At 43.9% G+C, this 17908-nt stretch overlaps 1 protein-coding gene across 1 annotated transcript in view; it reads right to left on the reverse strand.

The window, feature by feature from the left end:
- Nucleotides 1-17908, reverse strand: part of DNAJB13 (DnaJ heat shock protein family (Hsp40) member B13) — a 696140-nt gene that overhangs the window by 627351 nt on the left and 50881 nt on the right. The gene's annotated exons all lie outside the window — the stretch shown is intronic.

Genomic DNA, 17908 nt, shown 5'->3' on the forward strand with positions numbered 1-17908 from the left:
TCTCCGCATAGGAGACAAACAGTTGATCAGATTTTCTGAACTGTTTAGTTCTATCCAAGTAGTACCTCAATTGACGGTGAACATCCAGGCAGTGTAATTTTTGTTCAGACCTGTTGGAGTATTCTGGAAAAAAGACTGGTAGATCAATGCTTTGATTCAGATTTGATGTTGAAACCACTTTAGGCAAAAGGACGGGTTAGTTCGTAAGGATACTCTGTCCTTATGAAACAAAAGATAAGGAGGACGACAGCTGAGTGCTTGAAGCTCTGAAACTCTTCTAGCTGATGTAATAGCTACTAGAAAAAGAGTTTTCCATGATAATAATTTTAAAGAACAGGAGACTGCAGGTTCGAAAGGGGGAAGAATCAAAGAAGCAAGAACTAAATTTAGGTCCCAAGGAGAAGGAGGATTTCTTACAGGAGGTCTGAGAAGAAAAATTCCTTTCAAAAAGGCTTTGCAGAGTTTGTGGGACATTAGGGCAGATTCAGAAATACCCACATGAAAATTAGAAATAGCTGCCAATTGAACTTTAAGTGTAGAGGGAGATGAACCTGCATGGAATAGTTCAGCTAGAAAATCAAGGACTAGTTGGATGGAAGCAGTGAAAGGATCTATGTCCTTTCCTTGAGCCCAATATGTGAAGCGTTTCCACTTACTCAAATAAATCTTTCGAGTGGAAGATTTATGGGAAGCTATCAATATATCTCTAACAGAGTGAGATAATTGAGGAAGCCTGGCTACGGTTGGAACTGGAGGAACCAAGCAGTGAGGTTCAGAGAGGGGAGGGAGCGATGAAACTGACCCGACTGATGGATCAAAAGATCTGGAACTAGGTCCAGACTCCACGGTCGCTCCAAGAGAAAATGGTGTAGAAAGGGGAACCAGACTTGTCGAGGCCAGTAAGGAGCAATGAGGATCAATGAGGCCTTCTGAGCGATAGCTTTCTGTATTACTTGAGAGATCAGTGGGAAAGGAGGAAATGCATACAGAAGTCCCCGGGGCCAAACTTGGACTAGAGCGTCTCTGCTGGGTTGGCCTGGTAAAGGGAATAGAGTGAAATATTCTCTGCACTTGCTGTTTTGGGGAGTAGCAAAAAGGTCGCAGCAAGGCTGACCCCACTTGGGAAAAATTTCTCTCACTACAGAGTCTTTCAGAGACCACTCGTGAGGCATGAGTATAGCTCTGCTCAACTTGTCCGCAATATGATTGGACTTCCCGGGGATGTGCGTTGCTATCAGAAAACGCTGAGAAGAAATCGCCCATTGCCACAGTCTGAGTGCTTCTCGACACAGGGGGTATGATCTGGTTCCGCCTTGTTTGTTGATGTACCACACTACAGACATATTGTCTGTCTGGATTGCAATTGTTCCCAAGGGAAGAGAGTCTTGAAGGGCTTGCAACGCTAAAAGCACTGCTCTCATCTCCAGGACATTTATGTGCAAGTGGCATTCATTTGGTTGCCATGTGCCCTGGACTGTCCTGCCCTGATAATGCCCCCCCCACCCGATCAGGGAGGCATCCGTTGTCAGAGTAGCAACCGGAGGAGGTGGAACAAAGGGTCTTCCCGACAGAAGCTGGGGGGAAGACATCCACCACATGAGATGCTTTTTGCACGCTTGTGTGATCATAATGGTGTGAGACATTGGAAGTTCCTGGTACGACCATTGAGTAAAAAGCATCCACTGAAGAATCCGCATGTGGTATCTGGCTAATGGAAGCAGAGGTATGGCCGCTGCCATAATTCCCAACACCTTTAGAACTAACCTGGCTTTGATTCTGTTGTTGTTTAGAAGAAGTGATACCAATTTGTGAATGTCTGATATTCTCTGATGTGTTAGCCTTGCAGACATGTTTATTGTATCTAGATGTGCGCCTATGTAGGTAATAGTACGACAAGGCGACAAAACAGACTTTTCGCAATTTATTGAAATACCCAGGTTTTGACAAACGCGAAAAGTGTAATCTCTGGCCATCAGAAGGAGATGCTTGGTGGGAGCTGTGAGGAGCCAGTCGTCCAAATATGGAAACACCTGGAATCCTTGTCGTCTCAGGTGAGAAGCTACCACTGCCATGCATTTGGTAAACACCGGGGGCAGTGGTGAGACCAAAGGGCAGGGCCCTGAACTGAAAATGACTGGTTCCCAGCCTGAAGCGGAGGAATCTTCTGGGCGTCTGTTCATCTTTATGTGATAGTACGCATCCCGAAGGTCTATAGAGCACATCCAGTTTCCTTTGCCCAAAAGGGGAAGGATGGATTGCAGCGTGACCATCCGAAATCTTGTTTTCTTGACTGATTTGTTCAAGACACTAAGATCCAAAATTGGTCTCCAGTCCCCTGTTTTCTTTGGAACTAAAAAGAACCTTGAGTAGATTCCGGATCCTTGTTGGTCTGCTGGAACTGGCTGAATCGCTCTTTTTGCAAGCAGTTTTGAAATATCCAAAGCTGCTATATCCCTTTGAGCGGGTGGAACATCTGGAAGGGATTTTTTTGACTGATTTGGAAAGCGAAGAAAGGGGATAGAATAGCCTTCGGAAATGATGGACTGTACCCATTTGTCTTGAGTCAGGGATAGCCAGGCTTCTGGGTACAGTGACAATCTTCCCCCGACTGCCTCCGAAGATGGGCAGTCGGGCAACACCTCAGGGATGCTGAAAGGGCTTGTCAGAGAAGGTTTCCCGATTGCCCTGGTTCTGCGGACCCCCCCTGCCCCTAGGGCGACGTCTACCATTGTTATTCCCGCCTCTGCCTCTGGCGGGAAAACGACTCTGTGCATCAGGCGAAGTCCCTTGAGATTGTTTACGGAACCACATCTTTCCCCCCTTCTGGCCTTTGGGGTAAGGCCTAGAAGGAGTAGAAAAACGGACTCCGACGGCAGAAAGGGTCTTGCCATCAGCCTCGCACCTAGTCAAGGTTTCTTTCACTTGAGGACCAAAGAGGGATGATCCATCGAAGGGGGAGTTTGTGAAAGACGTCTTGAAGGGGTCCATAAATTGCATAGCCGCATCCAGGCATGCCTACGCAAGGCCACACCTGTCCCTGCGGCTCTGCTCGCTCCATCAGCCGCGTAAAAAAGAAGGCGCATGGAGGAGTTGGTTATGGAATTAAGGGTAGCCAGCTGCGTGTTCATTTTATCTTGGAACTCCGCAGCTGTAGGGTCCTTTAACATTTCACTCGCTTCCTTGATCAAGTCCCTTTGAAGACGAGTAAAATGGCAGAGGTAGTTCAGCGAACGCATGGTAAATGTCGCTGACGAGAACATCCGCTTCCCGTACCTATCCATGGACCTAGATTCTTTGTTAGGTGGATGGACAGGTACTGAAGGATCCGCTAGCTCCTTCTTAGTGGCAGCAGCTACCACCATAGCATCTACAGAAACTCCTTTCGTTAAAAACTGCTTGTCTGCTGGAGCTGTGATGAACTTGGAGGGTCTCCTGGGAGTGGGGTCCACTGAATCAGGAGCCGTCCATGCCTTCTTAGCAACCACCTGCATGAGGGGGTCGAAGGGGGGGGACACCCAGGAGGTGGAAGGACGAGAGCCAAACGCCTCAAGATACACAGATTCGTCCTCCGAAGGGTTGAGGGCTGGCCAATTTCCCCTCTGTTTCAGGATCTCCAGAATGTCCGCAAATGAGACATCTTCAGAAGGGGAACGGGGGGAACCCTCAGAATCATCCAAATCTGTGTCTGACGTGATGGACTCAGGTGAGTCAATGTGTTTCCTCTTACACTTCCTCTTCCGAGGGGGCTCTTCTGCCAAATCAGGAGAGGCCTCGGAAGAGGATGAAATCCCCACTGGGGGTTCCTGAGGAGCCGGCTCTCTGCGGTCCGGGATGAGGGAGTGAGTCGACTTAGCCTGAGGCACCATAGAGGGAGGGGCGGACGGAGCCGACTGTGGAGTAGAGCCAGGCTCTAACACACTCCGCATGACCTCGAATGCACCCCTGTCAGGCAGAGCCAGAGGTCCCCGCTCCGAAAAGCTAAGAACCTCTCTCGGCACCGACAGTGATGGCTCCGAGGCCGATGTCGGAGCCGAACTCACCAGCGCCGAAGCACCGAGAGGGAGAGGGGGGTCGGACAAGGGTCCGATGCCACTCACCCCCTCAGAGCCGACGAGGGAAGTCCGGCGCCGAGATTCTTCAAAGGAAGAAAACGGAGCCGATGATGGAGCCAAAGACAATTGTATCGGCTCCGACGCTATCACAGTCTCGGTTCCGACGCGACCCGGCTCCGAGCTCAAAGGAGTCGAAGGAGGAATATATTGCTGGACCGGGGCAGGCATCGACTGATGAGTCGGGCTCTGAAGCATCTGGGCCAGTGCCTCGGACTTAAGAAGTCGACTCACTACCCTCTGAAGGTCATGATCCGACAGCCTCGATGACCTAGAGGAGTGAGATCTATGGCTCCGTTCAGACAGCAGGGGAGATCCTGGAGCCGAATGAACGGAGCCAAGAGATGGTGACCTTGACCTCTTTCTAGTTGTCGGCTCCGAAGGTTTGGTCGGAGCCGACACGGGAAGATCAATTACCTCGGCTCCGGCCGGAGCCGAGGGAGCCACAGAAACTGTGGACTGAGACTTATCGGCTCCAGCCGGAGCCGATAAAGGCAGAGGTTGAGAAACCTTAGGTCTCGGCTCAGAAGTCGGAGCCGAGGACCTAGATGCCTTAGAGGGCTTCCCTGAAGATACAGATAGGGAATCCTCAGGCTTTAGTAAGCCTCTTAGTATTAATTTATTTTTTCTTTCCTGCAGGACCCTGGGGCTGAAGGCATGGCAGACAGCACAGGAGTCCTGCAGGTGCAAAGGCCCCAGACAGTAGACACAAGAAGTGTGAGCGTCTGTCAGAGACATTTTCTGACAGCACGCATCACACTTCTTGAATCCGGAGACCTTTGCTTCTTTTGACATTTTGTCTGAACAGGTGTACACAAAACACGCACACAAACAGACAAGTTATACCCTGTCAGATTACTACAAAAAAAGGGTAAAGGTAGAACTAGTAATTTAAATTACAATAAACTACAAAAAAAAAAAAAAAAAAAAAAAAAAGGGAAGAACCAAAGGTTCTTGGGGAAAAGAAACGGAAAAATTTTTTGGGAAGGGTGTAAAAGTTTCTAATCTACTTTAAACTAAGAGAAAAAGTTAAATTAAGGGGGTTTTGAAGACTAATTTCACAAGAAATTTAGTACTCACCAGGAACCGGTAGAAACAACCAACCTCGAAGCTGCAGCGGCAAACGAGATCTGAGGTAACTCTCGCCTAGCATTGTGGGATATAAGGGGAGCCTCGAGCCGGTGGAACCAACTCTCGAGCTTTAGAGTGGCCGAGTCGGAGCCGAGGTCGGCTCCGAACCCATCCAGCAAGAATGAAGGCGAGATAGACAACTTAACATTCATACTTTAACGTGAGGTCCATTCACAGCATGGTATTAGAAATCCAAAAGATGTACAGAAATTAAACCACAAGAGACCATATTAGATCTAAGAGAAGAGTTGCTTAATTTAATAGAGATCGATAGACGTATTAAGATCAATGTAAGAAATAAATTACACAATGACAATAAGACTCAAAATGTAAGAAGTCTGATAGTGGCGTAGTGGTGCAGAGGTTAATGATGTCACCTCACAGCAAAAGGTTCTCCAATTCGATTCTCGGCTGGGGTGCCTCCTGTGCAGAGTCTGCATGATCTCCCCACATTCGTTTGGGTTTCCCCTGGGTACCTCGGTTTCCTCCCACATTCCAAAGCCATGCATCTAGAGTGTTTTTCCCCAGGCCCCCGCTGAACATAGGCTCTGTCCTAGTTGGACTTTCCTGGTTAACAAATGTCAAATAAATAAATATAAATAAATAATAAAACCAAAGAACACAGTAATCAAGGCTTTTAATAGAAATTCATGTGATATAACAAAAGTAAATAGGATATATTACTGTACAGCAAAATTATTAACAGATAAATCGTACCTCAAAAATGCAGGACAATAAGGGAAAGGAAAGGAATAAATCAAACGCCATCTCCATTTTCAGAGAAAATTATAAAGGTGGGAACTAGTCCATGTTTAACATGTAATTTCTGTAGTTACATAGTACTGCAATGGTGTAGTGGTTAGAGGGTTCGCTTTACGAGTAGTCATTCTGGGTTTGATCCTCGCTATAACAAATCCTCATTTTATGGGTCAGAGGTTGGCATAATGGTTAAGGAATTTGCCTTATAGACACAAGGTGCAGGGTTTGATTTTTACATGGGGTAATTGGCTAGGCTTAAAATGGCCACAAGGGTAGTTAGCCTAGTACTAATCTATGAACCTATGAACATAGAGACCTCTTGTAGTTTTGTTCATCCAGTAACTTGTTAAGAATATCATTTTGATGTATGGGCAAATTGTTGTACTAGGAATTTGGTATATTTAGCCACCTGCATAGGATGCTGCTGTTTTTATATTTTAAAGACTAATAGGTCATTACAGGAATGTGTTAGGGAACATTTGTATTGTATAAGAAATGGAGATAATTGCAATGCGTTAGCTAGACATCATATGCATGATGGCCAAGAGCATACTTTCAAATTCAAAGTTATCGAGAGAATAAATGTTAATGCACGTGGTGGTGACATTAAGAACTGTACAGAAACCTGTGAGCTGCACTGGATGATATGATTTCAGGCAGATAACCTCCTGGTTTAAACAACAGGGTTTCTATTAAACCGGTCTTAAAAGCACAAGGTCTCTTTAAATGAATATCATGAATATATGACTGTTTCATTTGAATATCTACTTGTTAGTTATTGGTTCTTCTGAATTTTACCTCACGATATAAATCATGGTTGTGAGAATTGTTTTTATATGGTCTGAAGAAGCACTAGTTAATGGTGTGAAAGCACTTACCTGAGTCATTAAACAACGTATATGATTTTATGCCTCTGACTCTGTTTCTGTGCCTAGTTTTACTCTGTTACACCTTTTGATAAATGTTTCCTGTTCCTCCTACATTCTTGCACATCATACTCGGTACAATTAGGATCTTAGAAATTCTGTAGGACTGATTACTATACCTTGAGCTGCACTTTTACCACCAAAATAATCTAGATTATGACCAAACTGCATTTCCTTTTCCCTTTGTGTAGACTAGACAAATTCTATGTGGATGTCTCAAAATAAAATACCCGCAACTTCATAATCTCCATATTTCCAATTGCCTTTACTAGTCAATGTATAATTTCCTTTGATAGTAATAAAATGTTGGATTTTAAAGAGGGTAATTTGCCTTGTTGACATCAGTTCTTGTCAACAAATAAAATTCACACAGCTGATTATTTAATAGCTAGGTATAATCTACAAAACTGTAATTGGCTTGATATCCAGACCGGTAAAGAATTCTTACAAAACATAACTATAACTTCATCAGGAACACCTGACGAATGCATACCTAAAATTCTTGACATAATTTCTGTTATTAATAATGGTTCCCTAAAAGGCACCTCATTTATATACATGATATATAAATCCATTAGAACTAATTTTATCCTTATAGATGTCTCTTATGGAATTATTCAACTAAAATAAATAACGAAGAATTTACAATAAGTAATAAAAAGCCTTGTATAAAATCAGCAGGAAGAACCACAGTTTCTCCTTATTGTAGAATTTATACCTGGAAGTTCTTGCATAGAGTTTTTTTTTTTAACTCCACATAGATTAAGAAAACATGAAATGTTAGAACTCTAATCAATCTGATGCTGACTGGTTGCATATGGTTGTAAATTGTGGAATGGTATCTGCTTTTTGGAATGATTTTAGATGCTTCTGTAAAGCCATGTGTAATGACAATTGTACAATCTCTGACTCTCTCATGTTGTTTAATGTGCCAATTCCAGAAATCATACCCAGAATTCAAATGCATATACTATGGTCAATCCTAGCGACAGCAAGGAAACTTGTTACGAAGAATTGGAAATCAGAATATACCCCTGGATTCACTAATCCTCCGTGTAAGACTAAATAAGTCTTACACGGAAACCGCAGCCTAAGAGGAAGACATCAGCGTGCCATGCATATTCATGAGGGCATGCTGACTCAACCCTAAGGCTAACACGGAGGGTGCACAAGTGCAGGGGGCGTGTCAGACTGCCGAGCAGTCCAAAAATCCACACCCCTGCAAGTCCCTCAATCGGCAAATGTCAACTGACATGAGCGAGTCCGCTCAAATGTGTACATACCCAACACTACACTCCCCCACATTCTAACCCCCTGTACAATTATAAAATGTAAAACTGTTAGTTTTTTTTTAAATTATTCCCAAAATAGCTGCCTGTGTTTGCGCGGGTTTGCCCATTGCTTAGCTACAGTTAGCAGTTTAGAGATCAAAGAGGATAATAAGAAACTTATATGCAAATTAAGCCAAATAGCAATAGCGTAGTGGTAGAGCCTTCGCACAAAGAGGAGGCATTCCCGGTTCGAGTCCCACCACTCCCCTTTCTATCTTCTGTAAGAAATCTGTATAGAAAAATAATTCCTGACATTATTTAACTTTTAGTAAAAAGCATTGAAATGGCCTATGTAGTAGTGAACGATATTATATATATATATATATATATATATATATATATATATATATTTATATATAAGGTGAAATGGTTATGCATACTGATGAATGCATAAGTAACGTATCTTAAGCAATGTGAAGCACTAATAAGCAAAGTTTACCAGTATTAAGCACATTTAAGTATAATTGCTCATAGCTTAGCACTGCTTTAACTAGCGCAATGGCCTTGCGCGTAGCTGCACATCGCGCCAATTAGCGCAAACAAAACCTGTTTGCACGTAGATGTGCACCGCGCTAACTAGCACAACGTCAGGCAACATAGAGCACCGTAGAGCAACATAGAGCAATGTTGGGCAAAGTTGAGCAAAGTATGCTAAACACAGCCACACCTCCTAGCTGGTCTGGCCAGTAGTAAAATAAAAAGCAATGACAGGCCTCGAACCCGGGATACTATGCACCATAATCACAGTACTGAACCACTAAGCCATGACAGCTTTTGATATGCATGCACTTTCAACACACACATACATATTAATGAAAGTTTACCCACTGCTAAGCAGGCATGCTTTCAGCTGAGATTTTTCAAAACCGGCCAATCACAAATAAGTGTGGGAAATGGCATATTTAAGCCCCATAGGCGGGAATACTTGCTATAACTGGTTGTAGCTCCCATCTACAGGCAGCATGGCTGGTGTTGGAGAGGGCTCTCACTTTCAAGCGCAACGGTGGGGCATTGAGGAGTCAAAAGTAATGGTTTGGCTCCTCGTCCATAATCATGATGACAGACTCCTGCAGGGCCAGTTCCAGGGCACTGAATACAAAGCGGAAGCCTGGAACCATCTAGCACATGATCTCACCAGTGCCACAGGTGTCCCTCGGACTGGTGAGTAGGTCAGACACCACTACTCAGACCTGAAGAGACGCAAGGAGGACTGACTGAACCAGTGGATACAGGAGGCCTGTGGGATGGAAAATGCCCCACTACTGAGTAGGTAGCCATGGAATGAAGTATGTAAGAATTGCTATTGTAGTCTATATTATAGATAGGTATATGTCTCAAGATCACTTCATTTATTTCACAGCTGCAGGTGTCCGTGCTGCGAATCAGCAAGCCTATGCAGATGGGCTGCTAAGGCTGCGCCGCCAGGCAGGTTAGTAATTATTCTGCATGTATTGTTATATAAAATACGTGAGAGAGCCTGAAAAAAGTGTTGTAGCCCAATAATAAAGGTATAATAAGTCTTGAATAACTTATCTGCATGTACTGTTATGTAAAATAAGTGAGAGAGCCTGAAAAAGGGTGTTGTAACCCATTAATAAAGGTATAATACATCTTGAATAAGTCTTCTGCATGCACTTTAATATCATATAAATGAGAGAGCCTCTAGAAAAGTGTGTAATGTAATTAATAAAGGTATAATTCCTGGAGTGTGTCCGTGTCACTTTCTTCGATATGTTGTTGTACTCTTGCATTATAGAAATAATACTGTTGTATTAAGCACTGTCAACCCACACCTGGGTAGGCCCATATAAAGTGGATGAAGGGAGTGCCAGTAGCTGTTAAGCATATATACAGTCCTCAACTGTTGGTTAATGGCTGGCATGTATAGGTTAATCTGGCACATGAGTAGCTTGTTATTGTGTTCCCCAGAAATGTCAGTGTGCTGCTAGAAATGTAGGGGGCTGTTAAAATATAACTGATAATGTCACTTGAACACATCCAGATATGTAGATATATAAATATAAATAAAATATATAAATACGTAGCAGTAACATCTGCATCCTGGACAGTTTGTATGTCAGATATAGGTCAGGTATATAAAGAACTAGCAAAACCCATTTCACAATTTAATGGACATTGTCTAGTGTAATAATAAATGCAGGGGATATATACCTGCAGTCAATAGGAATGTAGTATAAACTATAAGTACATATAAGTTATTAATGGAGGTATCTTTTTACACCCTACTGTATGTGCATAAACAATGCAATTGCACACCTCAGTGGGTATGTCTAATCTCAAAACATTTGTTGGGACATATGTCCTATTGGTTTATAAATATCTTCATTTACTTTGATGCATGTGCCCTGTTCAAATACCACAATCTTGGTGGCCTGTTGCCACCAATCAATCCTGCACGCTGTTGGAATGTCCACTGTTGTTCTATATATGCATGTGTTATGCTTGCTGTTCAACTGTTGGACCTCTGGTGTGTTGGGTTAATGGGAATACTACTGCATGCTGTTACAACTAATTTGGAATGCTGTTGGCTGTTACCAACCCATATTGTCATTAAATCCTCCTAAACATAGAACGCATGGGAAGGCCGGTCCCAGCGGACCCACCTGTCCCACCTCAGCTGGCGATGGCACCTGGCACCAGCAGGTCTGGTGCCCAGCCCAGGACCTCCTCCTCCATTGGCCCTGTGCCACCTTCAGGTGGAAGCGCTGCAGGGGATAGGGCTCGTCCACCCCGTGCAAGCGTGGCCAGAGGAGGGCCATCTATCACCCTCCAAACGGTTCAGGCTGTGGTGCGTAGGGAGATCGAGCGTTCAGTTGCTGATCCTCTACGCCAGCTTGAGGCACGTGTGGCACGACTCACAGGTGAGCCTGCCCCTCCTACGCAGCCCTCAGCACAGCCACCCTCTGGGCTGTGAAGGTGCAGTGGTGACTGCCCATGGGTGGGGATCTCAGTTCCACTGTTGCCATCTGTGGGCTCATGGGCTTGCGATTTCCAAACATCCTTCCTCGTCAATGGTGTTCACCCACCACGTGTCATATTCCACCCCTGTATGCGTCTTGTTTGTCTTGTCTGTTTACCTCCCCAACCTACCTCCCCAAATATACCCACTTCCCCTACCCCACATTCCACTCTCGCCTGAAAAAAAAAAAAAGGGCAATCTGCTCCCAAAAAAAATTACGCCCCATACATAGCTGCCCATTTTGCACACATGTCCGCTGGACACATAAACTGATATTTAATTGGCAGTACAACATACTTTGTTGTCCTTACCCTTCTCTCAGGGGTGGAACGTTTCATATTTCCCTCCAAATTTCTAGCATATGCACAGCTGTTGCTGTTAAAGAAATGGGCAGCTATGGACCTTCCCTACACCCGTCCTGCACATCCCGAGCTGGTTTCCCTACTGTCTTTCCCTCTTTGTGCCCCTTTTTCACCACTTTCCTATCTCCCCATTTTCTTTTCTTTCAAAGAAATGAGCATGGGGGTTAGTGGGAGTAAGCACTTTTAAGCAGTAGTTAGCAGGTTTGCACGAGTGTGCACTTGTGTGTGCTTAGCTAAGTATTGCTAAGCTTTGTGCAAACCCGCTTACAACTGCTTAAAAGTGCCTTAGTCACCCTGCATGTGAGGGCCCTCTGTTAGTCTCAAACCCTGGACCTCGTACACACTAGAATGCATGAAGTACCACTAAGCCACAGTAGATATACAGCAGGTTGTTGCTGAAATAGATATATCATGCAACAGAGTGAGTGAATGTAAAGGAAAGATAGGAATGCCATAACATAAAACCTGTTCTGTGGAACTTTACCAGCAGTTGTTGTGGAATTGCATTACATGACTGTGATAACAGAACCAGCCATTCTAGCAGTAAATAATGTTACAGCAGCACTTTACAACCCCCCACACAGTATCATAGCAGGACAATCCCAACCCAAATGTACAAAATACCTGCGTGTTCAGAGTCCACCAAGGATGTAGGCAGGCATACTCAGTACTGGAATTGTCCGGTTTTCATGAGCATCCTCTGCTAATGTCAACAACAAAAAAAGCAGAAACTGTGCAGAAGTGAGTACATTAATATTCACAGTATAGCAGTTCACAAACAGTTCATGTGCCAAATGAATACATCTCAATAACTATTTATGTATGGCAGCTAATTGTATAAGTAGAAAAGAAGCTACATACTCCCATGTATCTTGTGTTAGCATTTGTAGGGGTGAGTACAATTCTACACTAACAACTGTGTACTGGAAGTGGCAATATTCAGGTCTGAGTACAACATTCAAATCACTGGCTACACCCCTAGCTTCAGATATAAGAAGTATGCCAACCTTCTGACTTATACAATGGTGTCCACAGCAAACAAACATGGGCCCCACTTTGGAAGGCTGAAAGGGCTATGCCTACCTGACTTAGCAATGTATAGCATTGGGTTGCTATGACAGTAAGTACTGCAATCACCACACAGCAGGCTGCATGCAATTACCAAATGGTGGCCACCAATTGGTGCAGAGGCCATCACATGCACATGTGCAGATACCTATAAAAGCAGGCTGTACTTGCTGTCCACACATGCAATCATTCCATTGCTGTTACGGAGAGAGAGACAGACAGACAGACACCGACATCTACATCAACATCAACAGCAACAGAAAAAAAAAAGACACACGGAACTGAAAAATACAAACACATACAAAGGAAAGGTATGTAACAGATATGTATTTACTGGCATGTAGTAGATGTTTTTGAAGAGTACTCTACATACTTTGAATCATCCATATGTGGCAGCAGTATGTATCTATGCACAGATGCCCTGCATAACTACTGCCATGGACAAATCAGTGTGTAGCTGTGTGCAGTGGGATATAACTGTGACATATGTAGCTCAGCATTAAATGTCAAACATCTGATCCATGTTATCTGTGTTCTGTACAGTAGTGTGTACAATGGCTGTTTGGGGGAGTTGCACATACAGCTATATAAACATGGATGTGACAGATTAACAAATGCATGATAGTCATATTAACGTGTAGCGTAGCATTGGCAACTGCTGTATCAGGCTAGTATGTTAATCTAGCATTTTCAGCTATATATACACCCTCTAATATTACTGTGTGCTCACATGTGACACCTGTTCATGTTGCAGCAAGGCCCAATAGGTCAGCCGTGAGATCCACGGACTTACAACAGTGTGGATCTTGTGTGTGTATGGCACACACATACGGAGAGATCTTTCTGTGTCAGATATATTAGCATCTGTACATGTGCATAGAACAAGGGACACACTGCAACTGTTTGTGAAGAGTGGACATATATATGTTGGTGAAGGTTATGTGCATATTTCCATGTAGGATGTAGTGTGTGGCAAAGAAGACAGCATACAGTGCTGGTATATGAAATGTGGTGATTAAATGCTGTGGGTATGATTTGGCAGGTTTGCAGTGTTGCAGCCAGTGAGGCCTGCTAAAGCTACATGGGCTGAGAACACCTTAAATGCATTCTGCACAAGACTGTGCAATATCATTACATAACTGTACAGCTCACAACCTTCACATAATTGATATTCCCACCATGAAAGGTGGACTGTATATGTGCCTAAATGTATATCTATATGTACACCAATGGATGTTTATATGTATGTGTATATATATATATGTACATATATATATATATATATATATATATATATATATATATATATATATACATACAGAGAGAGAGTCAGGGTCATATTTACTGCAACAGATGCCTGGTGACAAAGCCATGCACTCAAGTTCAATGTTGAAACTGCATTGGCAAACTCTGTACCCATGAACTACCACATAGGTGGCAGTCTACTTAACACCGAAAGTGTGACAGACCATGGGACACAGGTGGACTGTAGTCTCCCCTGTGATAATCACAGTGCCACACTAGTCATGTAATCTGTCTACGTGCAACACCTCATCACAAAAGGTGTGTCATCCAGGGAAATATAGGTCAGTGTTCCCCTCTACTCATCACTCATAAAACCCATTATAGAGTACAATGCCTCATTTGGTACGTACCTCACAAGACATCTACAGCAACTGGAAAGGCCACAGACATACCTCACAAAGAGTAATACCGGTCTCAAATAGATGCCCTATGCAGACCGTCCCACAAAACCGCAGCTAGACTGTGTCGCATACCGCCTACCCAGAGGTGACCTCTGCCTAACATACAAAGCTATGTCAAACCCAGAGCTGTTGGACATGCTCCGCGTAAACAGATCACAATCCCTACGAGCTACATGCTCTAGGGACCTAAACCTTGTCACCTCAATAAACAGAACATGTTGGAGGGATAGATTTCTGTCTCAGAGGTATCCCATACTCTGGACCAAACCACCTATCAATAGCAAACAAAGCTCCTCATTAGCAGTTGTCATGAATAATCCTGATGATTGGATGGGAGATGGGAAATACACCCCGGGAATCACCTCTGTGGCTCTGCTTGACAGGGGAACATGAAATTAAATTACATGTGTGTCAAAGGCCAGGGTAGCATATGGCTAGGCTTCTATAGGCCCTAGGGCCAATAGCCTATTACCTACCTATGAACCGATACACACCCACATGTACTTATTGCAATAATTGCTATGTGAGGTTGACTGAGTGTGATGGTGAATGTGTTGGTGAATGTGTCAAAGTTTGTATATGTGTGATAGCTTAGTGGGAAACTGTTTCTGTCATGGTATTTGTGTCCTAGCTCTGATCCCAGCAAAAGATGTGCATGCTATTGCTAGGCAGAAAAAGCAGTATGGCATACGGTCTGACATAGTCCCTTGGTGTTGACTGGGGTGTACCATTGTAGGCTAAAGCAGTACATGTATGCTTATTGATTGGTACTGCTGGTGAATCCAAATCCTGTATGAACTGTAGTACTACCTGAAGCTGTAGGCCTAAACAGCACAGTATGGTGTATGTCCACATTGATTGGAACCACTGTTTTGTGTGTTTCCTGTAGTCCTCACAGATTACATACCTCAGGCAAAAGGTTTTGTAAATACTGACACTTGGTACTGTATGGTACACAGATAAAGCTCATCTGGGTTGCCATACCTTTGTGTCTTGTATGTATGTCTGATGTGTGTGTGGGTATGCCTGTAACATGCCCTCAGTCATATGTGTGTTACAGGATATAAGTGCGTATCTAGCAACATGTATAGTCTAGTACAGCAGTATGCCACCTATATTAACGAATGTGCACATATGTTAGGCAGTGGTTTGCCATCAACAACTAGTGTGGTATACTGGTAATACTGTAACTGGACTTTACAATCATTGCAATGGATGACATATTTCTTTATGCATTAGCTTGATATATACCTCCTGTGGCTAGGTGGTGCATTGTGTCGCATACAGTGTGCCATGTACCGTTGTATAGTCTTACATACTGGTTTCTCTTTGTTGCTGTGCAGAACATGGTTTGATATATACAGCATGCCAGGCACTGTCAGGCAGCTATGGGTTGAGCACTGATATGTGGTATTGAAAGTGCGTATCCTCTGACAGCCAATAGGTTGCTATATATGGCAGTTCAGTGATATCTGTACTTTAGAATGTTAAGTGCGCCACATGACTTGCTCACACATATTGTTTCATTGTCTTCCAGGGTCATGGCCCACCATCGCAACCCTACCTATAGCCTAGCAGAGGATGAACAAATAACAACCAGCCTGGTTCAGCACTACACCCTGCTATTCTCAAGAACCAGCCAGGACCAGCATGAGTGGACTGCACTGTGGCAAGATGCTGTCCATAGGGTAAATGACATAGGCATGCATAACCGGACATATGAGCAGGTACGCCATCACTGCAGTGATTTACTTAGACATGTCTCGCAGAGTGCGTCTGATGTCCATAGACAACAGCTTGCCACAGGTGGTGGGGTAGCCATCCATCCCCCCCTCACCAGAGTGGAGGAGCTGCTCCTGAGCCTGGTGGCTCCTGGCCAACAACAACAACAGCAAACATGTAGCATCATGGAGGCCAGAGCCACCCAGCAAGTTGATACGGAGCGTGCAGGTAACATGACATATCTGTAGACTACTGTTACCTCTATTGGTAGATCATGCATATGTGAGATATGTATTGTATAGTTAGACGATGTGGAGCTTGGTGTTGTGCAATACTGATAATTTGGAACATAATCTGTAGGTCTGTGACTGTCAACCATTGTACTACTGTAAGACTGCAAACCCACAGTAGCAATGCCACAGTTGTTGCCACTGACAAACTGTCTCATATCCTTGTAGGTCCCTCTGGTGTGACAGCAAGGCAGCAGACCCATGCTGGTGAGTGTGTTCTACATTTAATATTGCAAATTAAATGTGCATGTCATAGGTGAGGTGTAGGCCATGTACACATTACACACCTATGCATAATGCATGCTGTGCATGTTTGCTGTGAGACTATGCACATCTCAGTAACGTGAGCAGCTGCCTCAAACACATGCAATACACAGAGCATCCCACACGATTGTGGCAACACTGTAGTGGACATTGGATAGGCAGAGTCGATACACATGCACACAACATACACAACTTTGTCATACGCAGTACACGTTAATATGCTACACATGGCGTATTCAGACACCCGCTGTAAGGTCACACTCCAGTATCCCAAATGTCATCCACACAGCACACATAATATACTTGAGGGGTAGAGGCCTATCATGGGGCTGTGCGACACTCTGCAACACCTAACACATTCATGTTAGGCAATGCTCCCTATTGGGCACCTTACAAACCCATGTAACAACTGGCTGTGAAATGGTGAATGTAGCCATGGTATAGCAGTTCTGGTACAGCATGCTAGGTGCCAGTCTGGCACACATTAGTAGCCTTGAGTGACCACATGATGCTGCCTGATGATGGCCCATGGTACTACACCCCATCCAGTTACAGTGACCACAGTACTACACATAGCATTACCTGCTATGCACCTCAGTGTTGTGTGTGTGCAAACATATGCACCTATACACAATATGCATAGCAATCACCATTTGTACAAAGTGACACATATGTGTCTTGTAATGCTATTGAGTGCATAGGTCATATGACAAACATTGGGTATGTGTGATGTTTAATGTTGCAGTTGTGTTGTAGCATGCCATGTCATGGCTGGCACTGGCATGTCCACAATATGTCCTACACTCACCATAACCACTGTACAATGGCTATGTTGAGCAATGGTATTCCATCAGGTATACATGCACCACTCATCCTGTGTGTATACATAGCATGCATTTGCTAAACCTGTGTCCACAATTATCTGCTAAAGACACAGACGCTCTAATCAGAAATGGATATCTATGTGACACATAGATACACATCCAGTCATGATATGTATACCTGTGAGTGATGGTGCACAGGACATTGCAGGGCTTTTAATACTTGCACAGCAATGTTGTGTCCATGTACACATTGCGTTCCAGGGTGAGGCCAATCACTGAACAACAACACACATGCATCAAAGCCATGTATACTGTTATTAGCAAGGGCTGTCTACACTCACACTGCATGCTGTTGAGCAACACATGTCCTGCATGCTGACAAGTGTGATATGACTGTTTGGCTTGTGATACTGTACCCCACCATCAACCGCTATTG

The sequence above is a fragment of the Protopterus annectens genome, chromosome 5.part1 (assembly GCF_019279795.1).
Source record: "Protopterus annectens isolate FY-2018-M chromosome 5.part1, PAN1.0, whole genome shotgun sequence".
Classification (NCBI taxonomy): Eukaryota; Metazoa; Chordata; order Ceratodontiformes; family Protopteridae; genus Protopterus; species Protopterus annectens.